This window comes from Sorex fumeus, unplaced genomic scaffold, assembly GCF_029834395.1.
Source record: "Sorex fumeus unplaced genomic scaffold, SorFum_2.1 ptg000213l, whole genome shotgun sequence".
In the NCBI taxonomy this organism is placed as follows: Eukaryota; Metazoa; Chordata; class Mammalia; order Eulipotyphla; family Soricidae; genus Sorex; species Sorex fumeus.
In genome coordinates this window covers 2,318,199-2,324,505 of record NW_026606270.1, presented here as the reverse complement: position 1 = coordinate 2,324,505, position 6,307 = coordinate 2,318,199, and positions in this window count along the sequence as shown.

Here is a 6,307-nt window from a genome sequence, read left to right as displayed (position 1 = left end):
AGTGTTGCTCAGGAACCACTCCATGCAATGCTCAGGGGACCATTGCGGTACCAGGGATGAAACCGGGGTCAGCCGTGTGCAAGGCAAGGGCCTTAATCCTTGTCCTGTCTCCGCGGCCCTTTATTCCACTCCGACACAATTCTTGTCATAACTGACTTCCCAGTGTAATGACAAAGAAGAAACTGAATGTAATGAGAATTATGGAGCTGTAATGAGAACTAAGAAATGGAAAGCAACCCCCAGGTCAGCCAGAGAAGGGAGGAAGAGTTTTCCCTTTGTAAGACCTTAATCAGCTGGGATAAGGGCCTGCCAGATGAATGGGGAGAGCATGGAAGGCCCCCACATGAAGCCAAATGGGCAAGAGATACTGACACAGACTTTTGGGGTGCACCCAAAGGCTGGGAAAGATGCTTTGTTTTTCCCCTGTTGTAGATTGTAGCTCACTCTTAGAGAATAAAAGAAAGGCCCTCTCAGCAAGCCAGGCTGCAAGTCACTTTCTCTTTCGAATTAGGGTCCTCAACGCTGAGCCTCAACGAAACTCACTCTCTTATCCTGAGCTGTCTCTGTTCCCTGGCGGCTCACGCCAGCCAGCACCATCACTCAAATACCAGATACCTGACACTTGGGGTGCCCAAGGAGCAGCAGAGAGTCGGGGGTTTGAGGGGACTCCCTGAGAATGGAGAGCGGAGGGATGGGGTGTGTGTGTGTGTGTGTGTGTGTGTGTGTGTGTGTGTGTGTGTGTGTGTTGGAGGAAAGGAGACACCGTCATCTTACCAAAACCAACCACACTTGGGGGGTGGGTGGGCACAGCTCCCTCTTTCCATCAAATGCAGGGGAGAGTGTTGCGGCCGCAGGCTTCACCTGTCAAGACACACACAGGAGTGCTGGGTGTTGAAATTAATCCTGGAGGGTCAGTTGGGGGCACAGAGCGTGGTTTGCATGTCTCCACATCTTCCCACCAGCAGAGGGCGCCCACGGCTTCAGGGGAGGGAGCTTCCAGGCACCCGGGGCAGGTAGAAGTTACTAGAAGGCCCAGAACTCTTCTCTTAGTCCTTCCCGTACTACTTTGCTCTTCTGTCCTTCTTCAGTGGTCACTGGCTGGTTATGTGTGTGTGTCCTGCTCTGCCCAACAGACTCCCATGTGGAATCCTAACGCCAGTGTGAGGGTGCTGTGGGAACCCAAGTGAGGCGTGGCTTTCTATGCTTTATAAGCCCCCAAAGCTGAGGCCCTTTGTGACGGCAACACATGCCGTCACATGTGTTGAGGGCCAGATGATTTGGCATTGCAGGGAGGTGAAGGGCAGCCATTTTGCCCAACGAAAGCACAAATGGGGTCCGAGAGAAAATGTAGCGAATAAGCCACTCGCTTCTCATGCAGACTCAGATTTGAGCCCTGGCACTGGCGGAAAAGATTCCTGAGCACTATTGGGTGTCCCCCAGACAAGGAGAGAATAAAGAAAGCATAAAGATTGGGCTGGTCAGGCATTCTAGGGGAAAGGGCAGCTCAAATAGAGAAGGGAACACCAAATAAAGGGTGTTTGGAGGACCCTCCTAGGATGGGAGATGCATGCTGAAAGTAGACCATGGACCGAACATGATTGCCACTCAATGCCTCTTTTGCAAACCACAGCACCCAAAGGGGAGAGAGAACCAAAGGGAATACCCTGCCACAGAGGTGGGGTAGGATGGGGTGGATGGGGGTGGGAGGCATACTGGGATCCATGGTGGTGGAAAATGGGCACTGATGGAGGGATGGGTATTTGATCGTTGTATAATCGAAACCCAAGCACAAAAATTTGTAAGTCTACAACTGTACTTCATGGTGTTTCACTAATAAAAAAAAAATTGCGCTGGAGAGATAGAGCAGGAAGTGAGACGTTGCCTTGCATGTGGCCGACCCTGATTTGATCCCTGGCATCACATACGGGTCCCCAAACACTGCCACAGGACATTTCTGAGCACAGAGTCAGGAGTACCCCCTAAACACCCCCAGCTGTGGCTTAAGTATTCCGCCCACTAAAATTCATAAATGTTAATAATGTTGTAACCAGATTTTCTTAACTGCAATAAAAGCAAAAGAAAATTAAACTCAGTGAACAAAAGAGAAGAGCAGAAGGAAAGGAAGTCTGGTTACTGCTCTCAGTGAGGGGAGCTTTTCCCATAGGAGAGCAAAGTGCGCATTGAGGGTTGTCTCCTCAGACCCACCTGCACCTGTGGGCATTGGGGCTTCGGCTCTGAGCTGAGCATGGGCCAGGCATATGCCTGGGACCAGAGGACACGACTGTGGGGGAGGGCAACTGTGGAGGAGAGCAGCTCCATGGAGGACAGGGGCTCTGTGGAGGACAGCGGCTCTGTGGAGAACAGCAACTCTGTGGAGGAGGACATCTCTGTGAAGAACAGCAACTCTGTGGAGGAGATGTCTCTATGGAGGACAGTAACTCTGTGGATGAGGCATCTCTGTGGAGGACAGTAACTCTGTGGAGGAGATGTCTCTGTGGAGGACAGTAACTCTGTGGAGGAGATGTCTCTGTGGAGGACAGTAACTCTGTGAAGGAGATGTCTCTGTGGAGGACAGTAACTCTGTGGACGAGGCATCTCTGTGGAGGACAGTAACTCTGTGGAGGAGATGTCTCTGTGGAGAACAGCAACTCTGTGGAGGAGATGTCTCTGTGGAGGACAGTAACTGTGGACGAGGCATCTCTGTGGAGGACAGTAACTCTGTGGAGGAGATGTCTCTGTGGAGAACAGCAACTCTGTGGAGGAGATGTCTCTGTGGAGGACAGTAACTGTGGACGAAGCATCTCTGTGGAGGACAGTAACTCTGTGGAGGAGATGTCTCTGTGGAGAACAGCAACTCTGTGGAGGAGATGTCTCTGTGGAGGACAGTAACTCTGTGGAGAACAGCAACTCTGTGAAGGCGGCGTCTCTGTGGAGGACAGTAAATCTGTGGAGGAGGCTGTCTCTGTGGAGAACAGCAACTCTGTGGAGGAGATGTCTCTGTGGAGGACAGTAACTGTGGATGAGGCATCTCTGTGGAGAACAGCAACTCTGTGGAGGAGGTCTCTGTGGAGAAAAGCAACTTTGTGGAGAAGACGTCTCTGTGGAGGACAGTAACTCTGTGGAGAACAGCAACTCTGTGGAGGACCATAGCTCTGTGGAGAACAAGGACTCTGCAGGACCTTCTTTTCAGAGATGTCTCGGTGTTCTGTGGTGGCAAACAGCTGCTCCTCAGAGATCCTGGTGACATCCTCACCTACTCCATGCCTGGTATCACAACCAGTCACTGCCTGGTCCGATTTCACTAGAAGACTTGCTCATCTGGTGCGGATGAGAAGGCAAACTTCTCCTCAAGTCACACATGCAGTTCAAAATGGCATCTTCGAGATTCAAACCAGCCCGTCTGCTGTGCCCGACCTGCTCCTTCTCTCCCTCGTGCCATTTCTCTGCCTTTCTCTGCATCCCTGAGGTTCGTGGTTCACACCGGTCTGGCCACGGGGTAATAGGTACGGACGCTATTATGAGTGCCGAAGTGAATAAAATGCTAATCCTCATCAATAGATTAAACTGAGAAATGCTTAAACCAGAGATCTGCCTGCAATAAAAACAATTGGCTTGTTTCTTTGTAATTTGACGGCTCACATGAGCCCAGGAACCTGCCTTAGAGCTTTACAAATCTGTGATAATTTCCTTCAACTTTCCCGTTTTATGGCTGCCATTAAAAATCCCGTTGTGTTCTTAAAACAGGGGGGGAGAATGATTAAAACAGATGTGGCTCTTAAAGTTATAATATGAATTTTACAACCCCGGGTTTTATGATACGAAGAGAAATTTCAGCCACCAGGGTCAGAGGCAAAAAAAGTGGGACCGGATTTCTGAAATAGGTTTGGGGAGGGGGCGAGGGAGGGCAGCGGGGTGGAGGATGACAGAGCAAAAGAGTTCATTTCCTGAGCCTCCCTCCTCCCTCCAAACCCAGGCGCAACCCCGTCATCCCGGTAAGATTCTCCCTGTGCTCCTGAGCCGAGTCCCCCCAGCACAGAGTTCCACTAAACCATTTCCCCCGACTTCAGCCTCTCTCCCAGTCTCTGTTCCCCAAATACTACTTGCCAGGTAAAGGATCTGCCGTGGTCTTTGTTGGTTTTGTGGAAGGTACTTTTTTTTTCTTTTTTTAAAATTTTGGCTCACACCCAGCGATGCTCAGGGGTGACTCCTGGCTCTGCACTCAGGAATTACTCCTGGTGGTGCTCGGGGGACCGATATGGGATGCTGGGAATTGAACCTGGGTTGGTCGCATGCAAGGCAAACTCCTTCCCCACTGTACTATTGCTCCGGCCTCGGAGGATGCATTTTTGTGGCACCAAATTCATTGACGTCGAGTTCCAGCCTCAGAAAGGCCACAACTTCAGGAATTGATTCTGGATGGATTCCTAAGTTCCTTGCAGTGACTTCTTGTCCACGTGACTTAAAAGGGGTCCTGGGTTTTCAGGTCTTCTTGGGACGTGGTTTTACCACTGTTCTTGTGGGCACAAGCTCATTCCTGCCCTGAGAATGTGCTGAATAGCTGTTGCCCAGATAAATAAAGAAATTCTTAAATGTTTCTCTCTTTTTTTGGGGGGGATAGGTGGTGTTGGGCTGTACTCAGGGCTTCCTGCTCTTAGGGATCACTCCTGGCAGAGCTCAGGGGACCTTACAGGGCTCCAGAGATTAAATCCGGGTCAGCCACGTGCAAGGCAAGCACCTTACCTGCTGTGTTATTTTGCAAGCACCTCCCCGTTTCCTTTTAAGAAAAGCGAAGGGGTTATGACTTCTACTACTGATTTTAAAGAATAAAATAATTAAAATGACCATAGGACCATTTTGTCTCTTAGTTTTGTGTATGAGAGTGTGTGTGTGTGTGTGTAGGTTTGTGTGTATGGAGTAGTCTCAGCAGCGCTCAGGGAGTATTCCTGGATCTGTGGGAGTGCTTGGGACTGTACATGGTGCTGGAGAAACAAACTGGATTTGGCTGTATGAAAGGAAAATGCTTTGGCCCTGTACCCAGACTCTGACCCTCATTTCGGCCCTGTACCCAGACTCTGACCCCTATTTCCTATTTAAAAAATATATATATATATATATGAAAGGCAAGAGCGATAGTACAGAAGGGAGGGCATTTGCCTTGCATGCTGCCGACCCAGGTTCAATCCCAGCATCTCATGTGGTTTCCTGAGCACTGCTAGAAGTAATTCCTGAGCGTGGGACTCAGAAGTAACCCCTGAACATCACTGGGTGTGTTCCAAAAAGCAAACACAAAATTAATGGTCAGACTTGCAAGGATTTCCAGGCATCATGCAGAATGCTGGCAAAAGCATGAAGAAGAGGGGAAGAAGAGGGGTTTCTTTGAATGTTGGGGGACAGGGAGTATAATGCTCAATGTCAAAATACAAAGTGGGCACAGCCCGTGAGTCAACTCTAAATTGATCAATAGAAAATAACCAGAGATGTTGGAATACTAAATGCCTGTAACAAATTGCCGTGAATAACTTTGTAAACCACAGTGTTCAGACAAAAAAAAAGAAAAGGCCCTCCTGTTGTTCATCGATTTGCTCGAGTGGGCCCAGTAGTGTCTCCATTGGAGATTTTGTTGTTACTGTGTTTGGCGTATCAAATATATCACGGGTGGCCTGGAAGGCTCTGCCGTGCGGGCGAGATACTCTCGGTAGCTTGCTGGGCTCTCCGAGAGGTGCAGAGGAATCGAACTCGGGTCGGCCATGTTGGCTGCGTGCAAGGCAAACGCCCTACCGCTGTGCTATCACTCCAGCCATTTTTGGGGAAACGAAAATAACCAGAGAGATATAAGAAAATGTGCACACTATAAATTCCAGAGGGAAAGAATGCTATTAACGTACAAACTGCACCGTCCCAAGTTTACATTAAGGAAAAATATTTGCCTCGAAGATAGCTGAGGTGTCAACCCCAAAACATAAGCTAACAGCAGTTCTGGAGGCGAATACAGCAGATTATTGTTATTTTCCCTGTTAATTTAGAATGCTGTTCTCCCCCTCTCCCTCGGGCTTTGCTCCAGTGGCATCTCATCCTTGAGTCTGCCCCCTGCCCCCGGCTCACCCAGGCCCACTTCGCCTTTCCGTATTTTATCTTCGTCTCATCTTAAGCTATATTTTATATCCATTTACTTCTGCATTCACTGTGCCCCGGAACTGGAGCGTCAAACTGGTTGTCTTCCCAGCCCCTGAACAGTAACTGAAGTAGGGGAGACTCAAAAAAACAGGAACAATCATTTGAATGGAGGGCAAATTTGTATGTAAATACA